The following is a 24,581-nucleotide window of genomic DNA, read 5'->3' as shown; positions in this document are numbered from 1 at the left end:
CACATAGAAAACTCATACTTACCTATCAATTATATCAAAATATAATTAAAAGTTCATGTCGAGCAATATCACACATAATCTGAAAATATCTTAATATTAGCAGATGGTAAATGATTATTTATTCTTAGTCAAAGAATATGAGCAGATCTCACTGGAAGAAATCCACACTATTTGGAACCACAATATTAAAGGGATTTTCTCAATCTCTCCCTCTGCCTAGTTTAAGAGAGGAGAGAGCAGGGTTTCTCAGGGGATCAGAGAACTGACAAGTTCAGTGAGCAATGAGCCAAGGCTGAAGACTCCCTCACCAAGGAGACCAGGACACTGAGGAGAAGAAGAAAGAATTGCTTCCTGGCAGGGAGGTTGTAAAACAGGAGTTGGTCAGTGAGGAGAATAAAGGAAGCAGCCTCTGTGAGAAGGGGGCTTTTTTCTCTAAGATCTCTACAGAGTAGGAGGTCTGGCTCTCAGCCAAGGGGCAGCTGGCAGTAGGTTAGTTAATATTTTACAGATAGAGTAGAATAGATTAGGCCTGGCATACCAGGCAGTAGAACCTTTCCTGAGAAGACAGAGTTAGTATTAGGAAATTTTAGGTCGTTATTAGGAATTATTTATTAGCGAGACTTAGTATAGGTAGATTTTTAGGGTATAAGATTAATAATCTCTTTTTCTCTTTTCAATCTTTTCTATCTGTACTTCTTTCTAAATTAAACAAAGTTTTTATTAAAACTGCTCTCGTCACATTGTCAGACTCCTTAATTTAACCTTTACAATAAGAAAAAAAGCCTTCAAACCACCAATAAGAAGAGAAATGTAACATAAAGCAACTCTGAGATTCTACACCACATTTTGTCAAAATTAACAAAAAAGGAAAACGACAAAGTTGGAGAGTCTGAGGGAGGGTAGTCACATTGTTGATGAAGATGTGAAGTGGTACAGCTATTCTGGAAAGTAATTTGAAAAAATGAATCCCCCAATTATTAAACTTTACTTATTCTTTTACTCGGTCATATATCCACTATACCTATGTCCTTGAAAAAGATTGAAGAGTGCTTGCTTCAGCAGCACACATATACTAAAATTGGAACGATACAGAGAAGATTAGCATGGCCCCTGCACAAGGATGACACACAAATTCGTGAAGCATTCCATATTTTTAAGAACGCTACCCACATTCAGCGGAAGAAGTGCAGGAGTGGAAACACAAAAGAAGAACAACCGCTTGAACACATGGGTTGATGCAGACAGGGTTAGGGATGTAGACCTGAAACGACCACACCAATGCAACTATCAATAATATGTAAATAAGTTTTGATTGATCACACATGTTAAAACCAGTGGAAATGTGCATTGGATATGGGGGGGGTGGTAAAGGGGAAAGTAAAAACAAGAATCATGTAACCATGGAAAATTTTTCTAAAAAAAAAAAATTTTAAATTTAAAAAAAAGAAAAAGATTGAAGAAAGAAGCAAAAATTTTACATAAAATATTTGTAGCCTTTTTATAGTGGTAAAGAACTGGACTCTAAGATGGCACTTATCAATTAAGGAATAGGATGAATAAATTATATATGTGTGTGTATGTTTTTATATATATATATATAATGGAATATTATTTTGTAGTAAGGAATAAACAAAGAAAACAAGTTTTAGAAAAGCCTAGAAAGACTTGGGTGCACTGATTCAGAAAAAAATTGAAAAGAACCAGGAGAACAATTTATAGTGTAATAAAAACACTGCAAAAGTAATCAAATTTGAAAGACCTAAGAATTTCTTACGAATACAATGACTCAACACTAATCTAGGGGATAGATCAGGAAGAATGTTACCTACCTCTGGAGAGAGATGGACTCAGGGAACAGAATTATATATAAATATGTATATATATATATATGTGCACATATATATAATTAGTCAATATGAGTATTTGTTTTCCTGACTATGCATATTTTCTACAAGGGTTTTGTTTTTCTTCTTTCTTTGTAGAAGGAAAGAGAATTGGGAGGAGAAAAATTAATTTTTCAAATTGGAAGGCGTATAGTAATTATTTTTAATCAAAGGAAGAAGAATCACACAATTATTTGGGAGTACTTTAGAATCTATTGTCTGTAGGTTGTCCAAGTCTCAACAATTAGAACAAAAATCAAAATCAAAATTGAATTAGAAAGAATAATAAAGAGGAAAAGAAGAAAATGTAATTGCATTAACTTCAGGCCAATTTGTTAAAAAAAAGAAAAGCTATTATTTCTTTTATTAAGATGTGAAATGGGTAAATGAAAAAACCTTAACTCAAGGTCACTGATCTTCTTAATGTTGTTCAAGTAATCACTTCATTTAAGAGACTAAAAAAACCCTGAAGCAAACTTTATCCAACAAAGTCTTCATCTCCTCTCAGAAATATAATGAGTTCAAGGCAGGCAAGGGCAGCTTTGCTTTACTAAAAAATAAACAAAAAAAACCACCCCTCAACATTTTAAAAAGAAAGACAAATGGAAAATTAAGGATACTATTGCTACAAAATAACACATCAGTGGAGAACCAGAAATTTAACAAACTAAATCTGAATATCCTTAGAATATATATACATATATAGTTCTAACAAAAAGGTCAATAAATAGATTTAAAATGAGACAAGTTTTCCAAAGGTAATATTTTTTATGATCATACATTAGGACTTATTTTTCAGAAAAGGTATAAATAACATCCTTATATAGCACAAATTTGGAAATAGGGGGAAAGAACAACAAAAATATATAGAAGAAACCTACATCAGAATTAAAATTATTTAAAAAGTTCTTAAAATTCTTTTCAAGATATCTCAAAGAGGGAAAGAGTCCAAAAAATGGAAAACATAACATTTGGTGTTATGGCAACAAAATCGTGGCCAAGAAGACATCAACTACTGACTCATAAACCTTTTTTTTCTAATCTGTATAAAATCTTAACTTTAGTGACATATGAAGAGCATAATGAAAATGGGAAAAGCAAAGATTAAAGGAACAAAAACAATATTCTGCAGTAAACATCATCTGGAATTCCATGCAATTGATATACATAATTTGAATCCTGCTTTTATTATATATAATTTCCAAAACAATTGACTCAAAAGAGTAAGTTGCAGCCTAATTGGCTATCCTCCAACAAGATGTCTCCTATTCATGCATAAAAATCAAATATATTCCATGGATAGAGGAGAATGTAGAGATTATTCAAATAATTCTCTGAATATCAGTATTAAGAAATGTGTAAAAGAAAGATACTTATCCTCATGAATTTTTTTTCCTATTTTAATAAAGGATGAATTCCTTCTGCTTTCTATCCAAAGGGAAGAAGGATTCCCTTCAGATAGCAAAGTTCTTTAGATATTCATGTTTTCAGATGTCATTATTCTGATTTCATAGATTACCAGAATACAACCAGGATCTTCTGAAGCAGACCCATAATGATTAAAAAGTAATTGGTCTTGTAATCCATTCGGGAAAAAAATATTTTTAACACAAAGTTTGATGGGCAGCATATTTAGTTTGGCTATAGATAGATATGTCTTGGAAAGATCGTGGACATGGACCAGAATTGAATAGGATTTTGGCCAGTAATACATTTAGAAAACTTCAATGATTCCAAAATGATCTCCAAACCTATTATCAATTACATATAAGAACAATATTTATCTGTTTTTCTAATTTTAAGCCAAATTCTCTCTCTCTCTCTCTCTCTCTCTCTCTCTCTCTCTCTCTCTGTCTGTCTGTCTCTATCTCTCTCCCCTTCTTTTTCTTTCCCCCCTCCAAAACAGCAGGTAATGTGATATAGATTTTACATGTACAATAATGTAATATATTTTATATTAGTCATTTTTGTTGAACAGAACTAAGTAAAATAAAAACAAAAAAGGAAGAAGTAAAATTAAATATGTTATTTTTTTTGTTCTGTATTCAAATTCTTTCTCTGGAAATAGGTGACATTTTATTTCATAAGTCCATCTTGAATTACTGCTTTGCTAAGAATAGCTAAGTCATTCACCATTGTTCATTATATGATATTGCTACTACTATGTATAATATTTTCCTGGTTCTGCTAACTCAACCCATTTTTTTAATTGAAGAAAGTATGAATATTCTTCTTGGCTAACTAGTCAACTTCTAACTAGTTAAGTTCAGCAAGGGTTATACATGTTTTTAATTTTTTACTTTTTAGAAAAAAAAATTTTTCTAGGGTTACATGATTCATGTTCTTGCTCTCTCTCCTCCCACCTCCTGACACCCCCCCCCCAGTAGCTGACAGGCATTTCCACTGGTTTCTTACTGACCTATTTCCATATTATTGATAATTGTTCTAGAGTGGACATTAAGAGTCTACATCCAAATCGTGTCCGCCTCAACCCATGGGTTCAAGCAATTATTTTTCTTCTATGTTTCCACTCCTGTAGTTCTTCCTCTCAATGTGGGTAGCATTCTTTTCCATAAATCCCTCAGAGTTTTCCTGGGTCATTGCATTGCTGCTAGTACAAACATCTGTTATGTTCTATTTTACCACAGTGTATAAGTTTCTGTATACAATGTTCTTCTGGTTCTGCTCCTTTCACTCTGCATAAGTTCCTGGAAGTCATTCCAGTTCACATGGAATTCCTCCAGTTCTTTATTCCTTTGAGCACAATAGTATTCCATCACCAGCATATACCACAATTTGTTCAGCCATTCCCCAATTGAGGAGCATTCCCTCATTTTGAAGTTTTTTGCCACTTTGGCATGACCACAGAGTGCTTTGAGCTATAGTTATTCTCAAAGACATAGAAAGCTTTTGACATCCATTGATAGAGTGCTAATACTTACAGAGTTGCAGACACTTGAGGTAATGTATATGAAGGATCATGACTAAGATTGATTGATTGAACTAGCTTATGAGAGCCAATTGTTAAATTTTTAGTGTCATCATTTACATCTCAGAAATCTACTACTGCAGTCTATCAGGGCTTAATTCTTTTGTTGATTGTCTAGTCTTGGGAAAATAATGAAGAAATTCAATTTTAAGGAGTTTGTTCTTAAATTTTTTCCCAAGAGAGCTGGTTGTTAAACACTTATCAAGGCACCCCTGGCATATGACTATGAATAATGGAACTTCATTAACTCAGAAGAATCAAAATTATAAGTGATGCAAAGGACAATTGAATGGCAATAATGGGGGTAATCATGCTGCTGCATATTACTAAAAGTGACATGTGTAAGAAATGACCTTAAATTGCATTTGGGTCATACATGACTAGAAAAGAAGAGGAGCTGATAATGTACTGAGAGCAAGGAATATTTTTGTATCCAAAGAAAATAATTAGAAGAATCCCAGCACATTGAGTAAATTCTATTTGGAGGATACATTTAATATTATGTACTGGAAAAAAAAAAGATATAAAAACATGGATAACTAGGAGTCTACTAATGTGGTGAGATCATCCAACTTAGTTTACATATTTATTGTGTCATAAGTAAAAATGAATGATATAGGAAAAATTCAATGGAATATTTTTAATTAGCACATCTTAAAATAACTCTAATTGAAAGCATTTGTAATGAGCATATTGCATTCTCATGCACATTAATTGGTCTGGGAAATGGTATTTTGTCCCTTTCCTCTTGGGATTTAGTATTAATATGGTTATCATAAATTTGTTTTTATTCCTATACATCTTTAAAGATAAACTTTAGCTCAATAGTTTACCAGTTCCTTCAAATTTTAAAATAGTAGACTCAATTACTGATGCTACTCTTTATATATTGAATGCTTTGTTCCTCTGGAATTTGAGAGGTGTCCTTTGATTTCTAATGCATGGATTGACCTATTGTTTCCTTGGATTAAAAAATATAAACAGAACTTCTCTACTCCCTTTGAGAATGGGGTGATGATAGCTCCCTCCTGGGGCTCCAGTTCTCCATTTTAGAAACTACCAGCTGTGAGAAAAAGCCCAAATCTATATTGCTTTGCATGAAAAGTCCATTAGAATCATACTTTAGCTAATATGGTTATAACACGATTTGATTAGACTTTCTCAAACAGGATGTTTAGCAAACCATGTTAACAATGAATCCAGCTGTAAGGAAACTAGTGTTATTTTTAAGGCTCTTGACTAGAAATTGTTTTGTGCCATCACTGGGCAATGCTTTTATTACTGTTTTTACTGCTTGTAAATTAGATTGCATGTTGCAGAAATTATGCATAACTGCACTGTTTTTAATATTTGCTGCTGTAGTCATTTCTGTAATTATGATACAGAAGCAACTATTGCAAGCTGTTCCTTTAGATGGCCATTTCTTCTGAGTTCTAACATTAGCAGCTCGTGAAAATCCTGCCTGAAAGGCCATGCTTCTCTTGTGATATATGACAGATATATATTATGAGATGCTTTTAATGAGCTTGATTTATAACAGCGGTGGCTCAATTTGACATATTATTTTAGATTCCAGACATTTTGAGACACAACCCAAGATATTTTTCTTAGAGTAAGACAACCTGCTAGATTCTGAAACTAACAGACAGCGTGGAGTAATATAGTTCGTTTTAGTGTATTTGGTTTTTAACACCATCTTGTGGTTGCAAAATCGAGTGATGTCATATGACCCAGGGAAGAAAAAAAAAAACTGGTTTGAAAAAAGATATGTGCTCAATTAGTTCTACACAAAGAAACCTGTTGAATAACCTGAAAGGGACAACCATGAAGTACGTTAAAGATGTGAGGAATAACCAAATAGAGGAACTAAGCAGACGTTAGACTCAATAACAATTCCTGTAGCAATTGATTCAGATAACCAGACAACTAGTTCCAGTGAGCACAGATGCATGATGTTACACACATAAGAGTGCACAAACATTTCCTCTTCTCTTCTCTCATCCTTTCCACCCTACAGTTCAATCAAGGAGAGAGCCAGGTCTGGGTTTTGTTTGTTTCTTTTACATACTTATTTTAGGAGAGTCAGCTACATGGAATAACACTAAACATGCAAAAAATTCTCTCCCACCCAAGTACCTAGAATGTGTTAGAATACCACCTCTTTCATAAGGCCTTTGCTTATCCCACATTCAATACTTTCCTCTCCCATAACTTTGTATTGAATAAAAATTATTCAATTTTTGAGTTATCATTTACTTTATTTTTGTATGTAACATAATATGTAACATAACAATAGACCACATGTTTGTTATAAATGTGTGACAAATTATTATAAATATATTTATCCAAGAGAAAGAAATTCTTAACTTAGATATGTCCAAAAATCCATGTTTCATTCTTTTTGGTCTCTTCATGCCCACTCCTTTTTCCTCCTGAAGAAGGCCCATAACATGATATAGGTTACACACATATTATCATATAATATTTATTTCCCTGTTTGTCATGTTGTGAAATAAGACACATATTACTTACACTTCATGGAGGAAATAAGTAAAGAATAGTATGTTTCCATCTGCACTTGGCCAACATCTGTTCCTTTTATGGAGGTAGATAATATTTTTTCATCTTATTTCACTTGTAGGTGTCCTGGATCCTTGCATTGTTAATAGTTGCCTTCACAGTTAATCATCATACATTATTATTTTCAGTATATACAGTGTTCTCAGGTTCTGCTCACTTCACTTTGCCTCACTTCTTATAAGTGTTTCCAGATGATTTTTTGTGATCATTTTGTATGTCATTTCTTATGGCACAATAGTATTCCATTACAAGCATATAACACAACTTGCTCCTCCACTCATCAATTGACGGTTATCCCCTCAGTTCCATGCCATTGTCACCACAAAAAGAGCTACAAGAAATACTTTAGAACACATAGGTTCTTTTCCTTTTTGTTTGATTAGCTTAGGATCAAAAGATATACACAGTTTTATAACTCTGAATATAATTCCAGATTGCTCTCCAGAATGATTTTGTCAGTACACAGTTCTCTATTTTTCATATCCCCTCCATTTGTCATTTTGCTCTTTTATCATTTTAGCCAAACTCATAGATTGAGGTGATGACCCAAAGATATTTTAATTTGTATTTCTCTAATAAATAATGATTTAGATCATTTTTCATATATGTATATATAGTTTGATTTTTCAAACAAAACTTCCTGTTCATATCTTTTGATCTTATATTAATTGGGTAATGGCTCATATTGTTATATATTTGACAAAGTTTCTATAAAAAATTCCCAATTTACTGCTATCCTTCAAACCTTGGCTACATTAGTTTTATTTGTACAAAACTTTTTTAATTTACTATATTCAAAATTATCCATTTTGCATTTTACAATTCTTTATGTCTTCTGTTTATTCATTAATTTTTCTTTTATCCTTAAATATGATAGTTAATTTTTCTCTGTCTAATTTGTTTCCAATATATCCCATTATACTTGGGTCATGTTTATTTATTAATTATGATCTTATCTTGGCAAATGGTGTCAGGTATTGGTCTATATCTGGTTTCTGCAAGACTGCTTTCTAGTTTTCTTAATAATTTTTACCAAATAGTCAATTTTTACTACAAAATTTTGCATCTCTACCTTTGTCAAATACAAGGTTACTATAGTCTTTTATGACTTCTGTTGTATGTCTATTTTGGTCTCTTGATCTACTTTTCTATTTCGTAGCCAGTACAAGTTAATTTTGATGATTACTACTTTATAATATAGTTTGAAATCTTGTATTAGAGTTCCTTCCTTAACATTTTTTCATTTATTTCCTTTGATATTCTTGAAATTTTTTTTTCTAAATGAATTTCATTATTTTTCTAGTTCAATTAATTTTTTTGGCATTTTAATTGGGATGGCATTGAATAAAGTGGGTAGAATTGTCAATTTATTTCTGTTGGTTGTGCCCAACAATGAAAATTTAATACTTCTCCAATTTTATAAATCTGATGTAATTTTTATAAAAAGTGTTTCATAATTATGTTCACATAGTTTTGCAATTTATTTTGGAAGAATTTTCTCAATTTAAATGGGTTTTCTCTTGCTCTCATTTCTTTTAAGACATTTGTTTTGAAAAATGGGAATTCTGATGATTTATGTATGTGCTTTATATCCTTGCATTAAGATTATTGACAGTTTCCATTACTTTTTAGTTGAATCTCTAGGATTTTCTCTACATATCATTTACAAAAAAGAGATAGTTTTCTTACTGATTTGTGTATTCTGACACCTTCAACTTATTTTTCTCTTCTTATTGCTATTGCTAGCATTTCTAGTACAAAATTAAATACTATTAGAGATAATGGACATCCTTGTTTTACTCCTGATCTTATAGAGAAGACTTCTAAATGATTAGATTCTCATTAAATATAATGTTTGCTGATGATTTTAAACATGTGCTTCTTACTAATCTAAGAAAATATCCATTTATACCTATGCTTTCAAGAATTGCTAATAAGAACAGGTGTTGTATTTTGTCAAAAGCTTTTTTGGGGTATCTATTGAGATAATCATATGATTTTGTTACTTTGTTGTTTATGTAATCAATTATGGTAGTAGTTTTCCTAATGTTAAACTATCCCTGTATAAAGTCTTGTTTTGTCAAAATGTATAAACTGGGATATATGTTGTTGTAGTCTCCTGGCTAACATTTTATTTAGAATTTTTGCATCTATATTCCTTAACAAAATTGATCTGTAATTTTCCTTCTTGTGCTTTTGTTCTTCCTGATTTAGTATCAGCTCTATATCTGTTTTATAAAAGGTGTTTGGCAGAACTCCTTCTTTACCAATTGTTCTAAATAAGTTGTTTAATATTGGGACTAGATATTCTTTTAATGTTTGATAAAATTCATTTGTAAATCCATCTAGTTCTGATGGTTTTGTCTTAGGAAGTTCTTTTCAAAGCTTGTTCAATTTCTTTTTTTCTTAAAATAGGTTTATTTAAACATGGCATTTCTGCCTATGTTAGTCTAAGCAATTTATATTTTTGTAAGTATTCAGCCATTGCACTTAAATTATTAAATTCGTTGCTACATAATGAGGCAAAATAACTCCTAATAATTGCTTTGGTTTCATCTTCATTAGCCATCAAATCACTCTTTTCATTTTTAATGCTAATAATTTAGTTCTCTCTTTTTAAAATCTATCAAACAATAGTTGATCTATTTTTTCATTAAATCAACTCAGTTTTATTTATTAATTCAATGGTTTTGTTACATATAACTTTGTTAATCTCATCTTTAATTTTTATGATTTTCAATTTAGCATTGGAAATTTTCATTTTCTTCTTTTTCTAATTTTTAATTTGTATGCTCAATTCATTGATCTGTTCTTTCTCTAATTTATTGATATAAGCATTTGGAAATATAAGTTTTGTTCCAATTACTGCTTTTGCCATATCCCATAATTACTGACATGTTGTTGCATTATTATCATTTTCTTTTACATGTGTTTCTATGACTTGTACTTTAACTCATTCATTCTTTAAAATTGTCATTTATTTTCCAATTCATTTTTTATTTTGTGATTCCATTGTCCCTTAGTAAATACAACTTTATTGAATTATTATCTGACAGGGATACATTTAGTATTTTTCTTTTCTACATTTAATTATGACATTTTTGTGTTTGAATATATGGACAATATTTGTAAAAAATATTATGTCACTGAGAAAAAAAGGTATATTCCTTTCTATACCAATAAAAATTTCCCCAGACATTTATCATATCTAGGTTATCTAAGATTTTATTTATATCCTTGGCTTCTTTCTCATTTTTTTACTTAGATTACTCCCGTTTGGAGAGGGAAAGGTTTAAATTCCCCTGCTATTATAGTTTTTAAAATCTATTTCTATTTGTAATTCCTTCAAATGCTATTAGGGTTTTATTATTTACTAAATATATGTGTATATAAGTACATATATATGCACATGACTCCTATAGATTATAAGCTTAGTGAGGGTAGGGCATTTCATTTTTATCTCCATTTCTCACTGTATATCTAAAATAGTGCTGGGCACTTGATATTATTATTACTAAAATGTGATAAATGAGTTATTTCTTTCATTCCTTTAGGTTAACAGTCATCCTCTCTAGGTTTCTACGAATAGAAAGAAGAATTTATTCAGTCCCTTACACTTCAGTGTGAATAAACTTTTCACCTGGAAAGGGCATTAGATATATCTGGCTTTTTTTTTTATAGTTGAGAAAATAGGCCAAAGAGGAACAAAAATTCCACACAGGTATAAATCTAGAACTAGAATTCAAAAGCAGTTCTTTGACTCTAAGTTTATTATTTTCAGTCCTATACTGCATTGTTTCTCTAATAATTTTCTCAAATGTCAGCAGTGTGATATAATTTACATTATCCTCCATTTGGAGTAGGAGGATCTGGTTTCAAATCTTGACTCTTCAATGTAATACCAGTGGGATCAAGTAACTTTATCTAAGTCTCTGTCTCTATTAGTAGAGGGAAGAAATTGACTTAAGTAGCCTTTAATCTTTTTCTCAGCTCTACATTTAAGATCTTATGACATTAGATAGAGAAAACTGATAAAGTAGAGAATCCAAAACAAAATCTGGTGACTTCCCAATATAGTTTTTGCATGATTATCATTAGCAGAGGCTATCACCATGTAGGAATTTTATTTTCTTATCTTAGTTGGAATATCCCTCCCCATTTTTTTTTGTTTTATCTCTTCTCACATGAGGTTTCCCCTCACCCCCCACTGCCTTTGTTTCAGTTAATTTGGAAAACAAAGGTAAACATTTGTTTCAACCAAAGCAGACCTTTCTGGACCTACAAAAGAATCTCATACAATATGTCTGACAAATGGTGATAGAGCCTTATCTTGAAAAGCTCCACTGAAGTAGATTTGGGCAGTACTCTCAGCTGCTTGAGGCATTCAGTCTACTGCAGCATACTTTTAATTGTTAGGAAGATTTTTCTTCCATCCAAACTAGAATAAACTTATAAACTTCAACCCTTTATTCCTGGTTCTACCCTTCAGGGCCAAATTTTTAAAAAAAAGGCTAATATTGCTTCCTTAATATAGTCCTTCAAATTCTTTATAACAGTTGTGAGAACTCTGGAGAACTCTGGGTGAGGCTTGATCCTGTATCTTGCAGGAATTCCACCCTGCCATTTTCCATGTTACAGTTGTCATGTCACCCCTGAGTTCTCTGCTCCTGCATAAATAGCCCCATTTCTTTCAATTAATAAATGTAAGATATTAACTCAAGGCCATTCACCATCTTAGTTTCTCTCTTCTGGGCCCTATTCAGCTTGTCGATGGCCTTCCGAAAAATGTGTCCCTTGTATCTAATCACAGCGTATCAAATGAAGTCAGTCCAAGGTAGAGTTGCTTCCTGATTCCTAGAAGTTATGCCTGTCATTGTAATCTGACTTTACATTAACTTTCTTGGCTGTTTCATTAAGAGAGAACCCATCTTCTCATCTTGGGCATTATGTACTGAGATCACAGGTAAATTTCTAGTTTGCCTTCTAGAAAGCTAAAATTGGAAATGTTTCAGGAGTTAGATCATTTTAGCGATGACATCATTAGAACACTGTCACCTAGGTAATGGAATAATTGCCATAGCAACTGAGACCTTATCATTCAACAGCTATAACATTTTGACAGATGGGATAGGCGGATTGAGGTTTTCAAGTAGGACAAATGTAACATATTACAGTGGCCAAAGTCATATTAATAGCCCTCAAATAGCACTCTTTTAACAAAGCTTAATATGCATGAATATAAAACATACACATTGTTATTTATTACTAAAGTTAATCTTGACCCTAAGAACATTTTCCTTGAAAAATAGAGGCTACATAATTAAATACAGGAGACTTTTTAATACTGGAGATTGTTACAAAACTCTGGCTAGGAAGGAAAAAGAAGCCTATTATGGGATGATTGTTTATTTCCTATTAAGTTGGTTTCCCTGAAGATTTCTTAATATAATATAACCTACATTTTGTGAAAGATCTAATGACATTTCCCCCCCTTCTCTTTGATGTAAACTTGTAATAAGTTTCAGTCCTTTTCCTTTGTGATGAATAAAAGTCCCTGCTCTCAAGGTGCTCACATGTTTCATTTTGTTTTCTTTGAATCCCCACTGCTTAGTATAGTCCCTAGAACATAGATTTTTAATAAATGCTTATTGATTGATAGGTTAAATAGGATTTGGTTTCCACAGAACATTGTAGGATGTGCCAACTAATCTATGGCAAATGGAGAATTCAGCAATTATGCAAGCCTTGCTTATTCCTTGTATACAAGGCAAAAATAACTTTCCATTTAATGTTTCTAAATTATTCCTTCCTTAAGAGACTTATTGAAATAAAAAAGAGTGGATCTGGGCTTTTATCATACCTATCCAATTTTGACAAGGTATTTTCTTGGCACATAAATGTGGCAGTGAAAGAACATTGGACTTTGGTTTTGCATGCGGTCTCTGACATTAAGTGGAAGTGTAACATCAGGAAAGTCACTTAACCTGTCTGACTCATTTTCCTCATTTTTAAGATAGTGATAGTAACCTGTATTTCCTCTTTCATTCATAGTATTATCATGCATCAAAAACTTTGGAAACCTAAGAGGACAAGAGAAAAGTTAGCTGCTATTCACAAAGCCATAAAACCCAAAATGCAAACAATTTATATTAATAAGCAAGGCACAGTGCTCATTTGAACAGATGAATGAACCAAAAATGTATGTTGCAGCAATTTAACCTAGATCTTGTAACAGAGAACTATAGTTTTGTGCTCAGTCACATGATAAAATCCAATAATAGTCATCAATCATGCTGAGCTTCTCCTTCTAGAATGCATCTTCCTCTTTCCCTGCATTGTTCAGTTGGTCAGCAAAAGGCAAGGATGAGAGGCAAGTTGAGGATGAAGATTCTGCCTAGGCTTCCTAAGGTTTCAAGCCCAGGCAGACTTCACCACAGACAATGCAGCTTGGATAGTCTCTCCCCAGAGATATAATTAGTATTTCTTTTACCCAAGACAAATAGCTCAAAATGTGTTCAGGTCAAGTGGTAAGAATTCTCCTGGAGAGTGTTTTGCAGGTGGGAAACAGAGATGACTCTATCTCCCTGTGCTTTGTTTGCCAGGACAGAAAGTTAGTAGTGGGGAGAAAGTGCCTTCCATCTAGTAGCTCCTTATTTTACCTAATTATTGCTAAGTAGGGAGCCAACTATGTGAGAGTCAGTTGTGGAACTGTGGATCAGTTAGTTACCCTTATTCAGGATGACCTGGATTCAAATCTTGCTCTTGATAAATACTTATTTTCACACGTTGTATAAGTGAACAAGCCATTTAATCTCTCAGTTTTCTAAGTAATTCTCTTTTCAGAGTTACAGAGATGGTACTGACCTCTTTTGATGGGGAGATTTTTCTTATCAGGGAGTTTCTTATAGTAACAAAAATACGAATTTAATTGCCGTCTCTTAAAAGGAGTAAAAGTAACTATTTCTAGGCTGATAAAAAATTGCAAGTGCCAAGAACTTAAAGTTTTGATGCCTTGGAATAATATTCTGGATGCCCTGCCATTGTTACAGTGCTGACACGTCTTCTAAGACAAGTATCAGAAGGGATCTACATCTCATGAAATAGCACACTAAACAACCACATCAGAGTTGGTGTAGAGAGGAAGACAATGCAAAAGAAATTATTGGCATGTAAACTGTAATTATCAGGCTTGCTAGATATTGATTATTAGAGGTAGAAGAAAATAAAGATCATATTCCAACTCCTTCAATTTTATTGGGGTGTTATTTCTACATTACATAAACGCATTAAGGTAGGTGTGAAAAATTCTTTGTCAGTCATCAAAGTATTTGCCATTGTGCCAGGAAGAAAAACAAATGGGTGAAAAAATTGTTCATGTTCTTAGAATGTCCTGGCATCGTTATGGAAATTCATTTCATATAGATGTCTTCTATTGTTTGTGGGTAAAGGCAGGAGGTACCTTTATTCCAGAATAGGAGGCAGCACCAAAAGACATTTGTAATTTAATGATCTTTTGCCCTATTGGCTTTAAGAAGTTGAAATCTACTTTGTTGTTGCTTTTTTTAAACTCTTACCTTCCTCCTTCGAATGGATACTGTGTATTGGTTCCAAGGTAGAAGAGCTCTAAGGGCAAGGCAATAGGGGTTAAGTAACTTGCCCAGGGTCAAATGGCTATAAAGAATCTGAGGCTAGATTTGAAACTAAGTCTTCCTGTCTCTATACCTGACTTTCTCTATCCAGTAAACTACCTAGCAGCTGCCTTGAAATCTTCCTATAACTAACCATAGTTAAGAAATTTTATAATTCAATGATATTGACTAGCCTAGATTAGAAATGAATGAATATAGTGAGAGTGATCAATTTCACAAAATGTGTTTAGGTATTGCTCAAATTCAGAATTTGGAATATTCCCAAGATGGATTTCTATGACATTTATATAGCCTGTGCAGGGACTCTTGTTGGGAGAGAGGAGAGAGCACAAGCAAAAGGCTTTTATTTACTCTGAATTTTGCTAGAACTTCCTTTCTCAAACCAGTGAATTTTTCTATGTTAAAGCCATGCTTAATATTAACATATGAAAAAATTATATTTTTCATGCCACTTTGTCACCATTCTGAGTCATTCCTTAATAGAAACCTGGTTCTGTCACCATTACAGAAGCAAGTTCTCCAAGTTTCTGTCTCACTGCACTACTGTAACTTCATGTGAATGAAAAAAAAATATTCCAAATGTTACTCCCACCTTCACAGCTTGTGCAGAAGAAGACAGAGACACAGGCATAGAAACAAATATTCAGCACTGCACAATCTGTTTAATAATTGTTTAAAATTAATTTCAGTGTTCTGAGTATAAAGTTTTTGTCTATCTTGAATAATGAAGAGACTGAGTTCCTATTTAAGATAGTCATAAGGGGAAGAAGAGAGGAAGAATGAATAAGAAATCTGTCCATAACCATGACAAATGCTTTAAGAAATGATAAGGTTTGAGTTTAGATATTTGCAACTAATGAGCTAATCCTGCCCTCCAAGTGAACTGCAGCCAATTCAATTCAAAGTCAGGATGTTACAGAGATGTTGCAGAAATGGTGCTAATGTCTTTTGATAGAGTTTCCTCATCTGGGTCCCCAACTACTTTAGTTAAATTAAAATAACAGATCAGTAAAAGGGCAGTTTATAAGACAGGATTTTAAAACAATTAGAGAGTTAATTACTTCTGAAGTATTAACAACCTTGAAACTGCAAATAAAAGGCTTACTCATAATACAGAAACAAAATTTAATACTGAATGAAAGGAACTCAAGAAGTTCAAGAAGGACTAGGTCATTCTCTCCTCCCTCCTTCCCAAACACTCTAAGACTCTCCAACTCAGGGTCTTCCATGCTTTAAAAAAAGGGAAAAAATCCTATATTATAATATTTTTCACCTTTTAGAATACTTTATGTTTCTTGAAACATTTTCAAATTAATTCTCTCATTTAATCTTCACAAGTGCCTTGAGAGTGTAGCATTTGATGATAGGGAAATTGACATGGATAAGTATTGAGTGACTTCCCAAGAAAATATTTGCTTCCAGTGGTTGAAATAGGACTTAACAGTTGCTGCCAGTCCAGTTAATTTTCTGTTGTATTTTACCAATGTTGTAAGATTCTAATTTATTTTGAGAGAGATCTTTAGGAAGAATCCCAATTTGAACAAGAACACCAAGGGAAAAATCACCCAAATTTAAGGAAAACATGTAGAAAAAATTAAGATAAATAGTTTAGATTAATGAACATTTATCCAGGAGTCAAAAGCTTTGGGTTCTGATTGCAACTTTGCTACTAACTGGTGAAATGATCTCAGATAAAGACACATCCTTCTATTATGACCAGTTTCCTTACCTATAAAAAGAGACCAATGGATTGAATGATCTTAAAGGATCCTTCTAGTTCTAAAGCTTCAGGACCATACATTTAGGATATAATAATAAACATATAGATTAGTGAAGAAATTGAATTAGATTTCTTCCCACGGAGATTATAGGTAAGCAATTGGAGTGTTGTTCTTTGCACAGTCACTATGCCAGTTGCTTCTAGAAAGTTCATTCAGTTTACTTAATGATTTTGAAAACTTCTGGAATTTGATGTTTATCAAAATATTTCTTCACATGAAAGTAAAAGTGAGTGTGTTACTACACAGTAAATAGAGAGGGAGAGTAGTATATTGAAAGTATCACTAGATTTGGAAGACACTAGAATGGGATTTCATTTCCAATCTCCTCCTTTCTGACTCTTAACAAATCATTTACCTTGTCACAACCTTGTGTTCCTCATCTATAAAACAGATAATAAACTAATACTGATTTTTTCCCCTCTGGACTATTGTGATAGTGTATACAAAGAACTTTGGAAATACACAAACATAAACAATTGTTGTTGCATTTTTTTATAAAACAGGTGATTGTATACTATGCAAGTAAATGAAAATTTTGAAGGTCACAGTGAGACAATTTAACCTTATCACAAAGGGCTGAGAAAGAAAACAGGAAATGGACTGGCCAGGCTACCACTGATTAGAGAGTATGGGCTATATTGGCAAGACAACATTAAGGTGTCCATGAGACACAACCACAAAGAGCAGCTGATATCTGATGACAGAAAGTCACTTCTCTTCAGGTCTCAGTTTCTTTCTACTAAAATGATAGAATCCAGCATGAAATTATTGAAAATCTATATCCTGCTCATCACACATACAAACCCATGAATGACCAAGAAATTATGAAGATAGAAGTTAAATATCAGAACAATAATATGTATCTAAAGGTTCATATAAATAATAAAAATCAGCTCCTTGAGGCCAAAGACATTTACAATTTTATCTATGTGGCATTTTCATAGGACTTTGTTTAAATATTTTTGTTGTTGTTGTCATTGAATTGATGGCAGGGCTGTCCCTCTTGGGATCTGGAATTATTAAGGCATAACTTCACCCTTAGAGTCTCTGCATAGATTTCAGGGGCTCTGTAAACTTGACTACATAAAAAAAGTGAGAGGTTCAAGGGAGTCATTTTCAAGCTCTCTCCTGAAGACCTAAGGTTCTGAATTTTGGGGTTCCCTCTCAGGAATTAATTGGTTGCAATAAACCATCCCAATGAGATATCTCAGTTAATTCCTCCTGGACACTGGCAATGTAAACCACATATGTCCCTTTTTAGCTCAGACTTTCCTATCAATGCTTGTTTTTTTTCTATGAGCAAAACACTCCATAGCAGTCTTCTGCCAAGTTTGTTAAACCTCTCAGCAGCTTGTCACGTTGCTGGGAAGTGTAAGTGTCAGGGAAATGGGTGAAAATAAATCCAAATCTTAAAATTAGAGGTAATGATCTAGAGATGTTGGAAGTGAGAAATGTCACAACCCAAAAAGAAAGGGGTAAATATTATAACATGGGAATGATCTCAGCATATAGGCAAGTCACAAAGCAGGACAAAAATATTTCTGGTTCCATTGTTAGACCAGTGAGCTCATTCATTGTTTTATAGGAAAAAATAGCCTTTAACTAGGAGAATCAGCATTATTCTGTGAAATGAGTGTTAAAGTTGAAGTCAGGAGATCTAGGATCACATTATGCTACCAATATGTATTAGATATGTGACAGTGAGAAATTGCACTTCATATTCTTGTATGCGAAATGGCAATGATAATACTTATTGGCCTTCCTTAAAGAATTTTTTAAGGAAAATTCTTTGTAAATTTTATTGCATATTTCAAATGAGTTCTTATAATTATAAATAGCTTCCTAGATATTTAGTAGAAATTGTCTTTTTTGATTGCAAGATCATAGAATTTTTCTAAAGGAGAAAAATCTCTGCATAAATTCCTCTTGATAGAGAAAAGAATGGATTGAACAGCATGTATATTTCATACTGCACAGTGGAGAATGGTACGCTGATATTTGCAAAATGCCACATTGCCATAAGAGCAGACATTATCACACATGAAGAAGAGTGACATTTGGTCATGATAACGCAATCCATTTAAAAGATGTGAATGGTAGGATTGCCATTTTGAGACCATAGTTTCAGAAGATAATTGCTTATTTCATTTCTTTTCTATTTGGAAAACTCCCACTAAACACTGGACATTCCTTTGTGTATGATGACTGAAGGTAGAGAAAGTGGAAATAAATCAAGATTTTTCTGTGGTTATTACTATTATGGGTTTGTTTTTCATATTACTCCTATAGAGGATACCATTTCTTTGTTTCTTATCACAGACTACCCTGATTGTTGACTGTGTTTTCATGTCTATGGATCATTTCTAAATTTTATTATCAGCACTTTGAGGCAGTGATTTTTCAAAAAGGTATCTCAAACAGATGCTTTGTTCATATTCAGTGCTCAATAAATAACAATTTAATAGTATCCAATTCTATTCTGTGCTGTATGAAATGATGAGAGGGACAGTTGTAAAGAAACCTGGGAAGATATGTATGAACTGATACAAGATTAAGTAAGCAGAAAGAACTAGAAGAGTGATTTCTTCTTTAACATCATAAAAAACAACAATTTAAGAAGATTTGGGAACTTTAATCATTTTAAAAAAAACAGCCATGGTACCAGAGGACTTGTGATAAAAATGCTACCCTCCTCACTCTCTGAAAAGAAATGATGCTGAAAGGAATACGTGCTAAATCAGAAATATATTTTTGGACATGACTATGTGGGAATCTGTCTTGCTTGACAATAAATATTTGCTATGAAGATTTTGGTTTCTCTTACTCCGACTTGCACTCCATGGTGAGGTAAGAGAAAAATAAATGCTCATTAATTGAAAAAATAAAATAAAATTTTAAAATAAGTAGATTCACTGATCAGTGGTTAGAAGATAAGATATAAAGAGAAAGAATGCCTTTATTGATAGCATCACCATTCTATCATGCAAACTTATTACCTCAGAAGCAAATTTACCTCTTTCTTATTCTTTGTCCCATACAACCAGCCATTTGCCTAATCTTATCAATTCTATATTCCAAATTTATCTTATTGCTATCTTCTGTTTATAAGCTCTGATATGCCCAGGCTAGTGCAGAACCTCATTATTCCTTACTTAAATTATTTTAGTATCCTCAACTGAACTTGCTGCCTCTTTCTTTTCTGATCTGTTAGATTGCTATTCCTGCTCAATCAATATGATTATGCTAAATCAATATTTAAAATTCTCCCATGATTCTCCATTTCCTACCATTGAAAAACAAATTTATTAGCTTTGAAATTAAGGTCCTTGACAATCAGACTCTTGTTCACCTTCATAGATGTAACTTACACTCCCCTTTGTTTATTCTAGGGTCTCGCAAAGTTATATTACTGTCTCCTAAGCACAATTCATGTTTTCTTGCATCTGCAACTTGGTTCGTTATGTTACCTCTGTCTTCAATGTCCCTCAATCTCCAATCCCACATTTTCTGTATGTCTGGTATGAAATGGTACTCAAGTACTATTTCAAATACCATATCCTATATGAAAATTTCACCATACCTGAAGTTTAAAATGTATTTTTCCTCTAGCATTTGATATTCTTTTTATGTATATGGGATTTCTAAATAGTGTAGTGCATAGAGTGACAGTCCTGGAGTTAGAAAGACTCATCTTCCTGAGTTCAATTTGGTCTTAGACACTAATTATATGATCCTGATAAGTCATTTAGCCCTGTTTGCCTCAATTTTTCCATCTGTAAAATGAGATAGAGAAGGAAATGATAAACCACTAAGGAATCTTTGCCAATAACACCCTATATAGAGTCACAAAGATTAAGACATAATTGAAAAAGACTGAACAACAAAAACAATTCTGTGTGTTGTGATTGCATTTTCAGGAACTGAAGCTAGGCCTCAAAATATTTCACTCATTTTTAAAACTACTTTGAGGCTGTTGCCTAATTGGCATATACCACATGGCCAATATTTCTAAACAGTTTTATACCTGCTACTTTTTGTGACCTTGTCATCTCACCATCTATTATGCCATCCCTTCAGAGATGAAATCAAAATCAAATCAAGCCTGTCATTGTTACTAGCAATCATTACTACTCCCTTTTGAATATAAATCTTTTATTAAATGGTTTTATGTATTCCACTTAAAATCTACTTAACATGTGACTTTACAAATCCAAATATTCTTCAATATGTCTTCTATTCCTCTTAAAAATATGAGCTTCTTGAGCATAAGATCTATGTCAATTTTATTTATTTTTTTATCCGGGACTTGGAAAGTGTTCTTAGAAAGTAATAAACTCTTATTTTTCATTCATTCACAATCATTACTTTTTAAAAACTCTTATCTTCTATCTTAGAATTAATATTATCTATTTGTTCCAAGACAGAAGAGTGGTAAAGGGTAGGCAATGGGAGTTAAGAGAATTGCCCAGGGTCACACATTTAGAAAGTGTTTGAGATAAGATTTGAACCCAGGAACTCCCATCTCTAGGCCTGCCTCTTAATCCATTGAGCTACCTAGATACCTCCTAATTATTTTTTAGGTTCATGCACTAATCTTTCTAATTTCAATTATATTTATCTTAGTTCATCTTTTATTTATACCTTTAGATTGTCAGCTATTTGAGGGGAAGGGCCAGATTTTGTGTTTCTTCCTTCTTCAGCATCTCACATAGTGTTATGCACATATTCAATAAATGTTTATTAACATAACTGCTACTTGTATTCATCTATATTTTTTCATGTTCATTCCTTCACTCAACAGAGTAGAGAAAAAGTGAGAAAACACATTACATTTTTCACTTTTCATTTTACTTTATTAGGTTGGCAATGTATTCATTACAGCAGATTGAACCCAAGAATTACAAAAAGTGGTTACAACCACTTACATGCATATAAGACTTCTCTCACAAATGATACAACTAACTCTTAGTGTTGACATCAACTTTATCCGAAGACCATATTCAATTCCAAATGTCAAGAGAAAACCTCCAATAGGGAATTCTTAGAAGCAGATAATTTTCAATATCATTATTGCAAAGCTCAATGTAATTTTGGCTCGAATGCCCGTAGAAAATTTTTTTTTTTGGCTTTTGCCAATGGAGCAGTTTACTGTCTCTCCGGTTTGATTTGGAAGATGTCAAAAGTTCCTCCTTACCTGAAAATTTCCCCAAAATGTTCCAAACTCTTCATCAGTAGATACACTTCCTTAGATTGAAGTGTTAGCTCCTATAATATTTCAAATATTTTGCTTAGATAGTATAAAATGTTAACTCTATTATCTATTATATTAGCATATATGTTCTTAAGGTAGATGAGAAGTCAAAGGTGTAAAAGGCTATTCTTATCAGAAATGGGAAGAGGTGGTTCCAGTCTGAGCATGCAATAGGTTCCTTTCCAGGAATTAGAAAAATATTACTTAACAGTGCTTGAAATAAAATTGCAGTTTTATCTTTAGAGAGGCTAGCCTAATTATTCATGAGCATTTTATCTCAAGGAATACAGAAGGAGATGAGATGGATGGAAGATCAAGGCCATAAATAGTTGGCATAAAGAGATTCAATAGATACCTTACCTGACACTAATGCTTAACCAGCAAAGATATGGTCAAAGAAATCAGGTTGAAGTGAATCATCCATGGACAAACTCCACAAGGCAGTTATGAAGAGAAGAGAGAGGGCTCCTTTAGCCCCTCCTCCTCATATAGTAGAGCTTAGACCGAGCATTTTTAGGATATTTCCAAAATGCCATTGATATTATAATGAAATTAAATAGTGAATAAATAAGGAATGACCACTGGGAATGAATATGAAATAAAACATTTGAAGAGAGGAAATGAGAAGACATATGTAGAGATATGTGCCTTATTGAGTAGCATGACCTAGATTCCTAGTTGGAATTGAGCTACTTGCCAAAAATGTATGTGCTCAAAAAATGCAAAGGAAAATATTCATTTCCTCTACCATATTAGAGGTCATATTGGGAAAAAGTTTAGGGAACATCTCATCATCCACTACTATTACTGAATCATGAACAAGTTCATGTGGAGATAGTATGAAGAATACTTAAGTTTTGATAGGACAGAGTAAAATGGGAAAGGCACAAATTATTGAAAAACAAGCCTTGGGTAGCAGAGTGTAGATGGGATCCCTGAGAAGAATAAAAGGTATTTAAACACCTGTAGGGTAGGCTATTGAGGCACAGAAAATTTGAAGTGCTTATTCATATGGTGTGCATATTTGTTTTGGGTGGGGCTGTTGGGGTAATGGCAGAGGTACTGATGGTAAATTTAATGACCATTGCCAATATTTCTTCCTTCACTCCTATCTTACATGATGAATTGGCCTTAGGCTTTACCTCCACTAATCCCTCTACCTATTCAAGTGATCCTATTCAATCCTGTCTCCTCCAAAATATTTCCTCCTCTATAATTAAAACTCCTTCATTTATTTTCAAACTCCTTTTGTCTATTGGTTTATTTCCTGCTGCCTACAAATTTAGCAATGTCCCCAACCTAAAAAAATGTCCTTATTTTAGCCTACCATCCCAACAACAAGTTTTACTGCCTTTTGTAGATAAATTTCTTCCAAAAGCCATCTATAATAATTGCTTCTACTTCTCTTATGAAGCTCTTATAACTTGGTTTCCAATTTTGTCATTCAACCAAAACTGCTCTCGCTAGAAGTTACCAATGATGTCTTAGTTGGTAAATCCAATGGCCTTTTCTCAGTCCTCATTCTCTTTGACTCTCTTTGGCATTTGAGACCGTTGATCATTTTTTCCTCCTTGGTATTCTCTTATTATGCTTTTGGAAATTCATTCTCTTCTGGTTTTTCTATTTATCTGACAGCTTTTTCTTTGTTTACTGTATTGTCTTCAGGTTCATGCCTTCTAACTTTAAATGTCTTTCAGAGTTCTGTCCTGGGACTTCTTTGATCCCACTAAAGTTAGAATATTTCTTTGCTGGAATAGATTGCAATATCTTCAAAATTTCACATTCTACATTGTTGTTTTCCAGATCTTTTCATGAAGCATCCATAAATAATCTACTCACTATGCTAAAGACTTGTTCCTTTTTGTATTGTGGAAACCAGCATAGCATTTAATAATCAGTTCATCCTTTACTTTTTCATTATGATAAATATCTACTGATCATCCATGTAACTGATAGTATTTTTTACACCATCTGGCATGGTGGTCATCCTTGGCAATGTTTCACCCTGTTTAACAAAAATGGTGCATCTATCTATAGCTCTTTTATTGGATAAAATTTTGATTCCACTAAGATCATTATGGTTCATGATTCACAAGGGCGCAGAATTATCAAAAGTATATTGTCCCATTTTTTGTCTTACATTTAAATGATGGACTTTTGAATTCAATCTCTTCCAGTTTCTACTAAGCTGGAAAGGCTTCTAGTGTAGGTCCAGTAACAGACTTTATTTTCTGTCAGAAAACCAGCTCAGCTAAGTATGGAGAGGTTTATCACCAGAAGGTTGGCCACTAGTTGCTAGATTCTTTGTTCATGACAACACATGAAACAAAAAATATGAATTATACTTATTTAATATAAATTAGGGAAAAAATAAGAAAATTATAAGGACTTTCAATAATTACATTCAAACTTTCAGATTATAATTTCTGTTAGCATTTTATTTTAAAC

General features: G+C 32.9%; 1 non-coding gene across 1 annotated transcript; it reads left to right on the top strand.

The window, feature by feature from the left end:
• The first annotated feature begins 1,046 nt into the window (after nucleotides 1-1,046).
• LOC123238304 lies at nucleotides 1,047-1,155 on the top strand. Its single transcript, XR_006505507.1, has one exon. It is a non-coding gene; the product is annotated as a U6 spliceosomal RNA (small nuclear RNA).
• The last annotated feature ends 23,426 nt before the right edge of the window (nucleotides 1,156-24,581 follow it).

The sequence above is a fragment of the Gracilinanus agilis genome, chromosome 2, assembly GCF_016433145.1.
Source record: "Gracilinanus agilis isolate LMUSP501 chromosome 2, AgileGrace, whole genome shotgun sequence".
In the NCBI taxonomy this organism is placed as follows: Eukaryota; Metazoa; Chordata; class Mammalia; order Didelphimorphia; family Didelphidae; genus Gracilinanus; species Gracilinanus agilis.
Note: the sequence above shows the minus strand (reverse complement) of the source record. Positions and strands in the feature narration are given on the sequence as shown.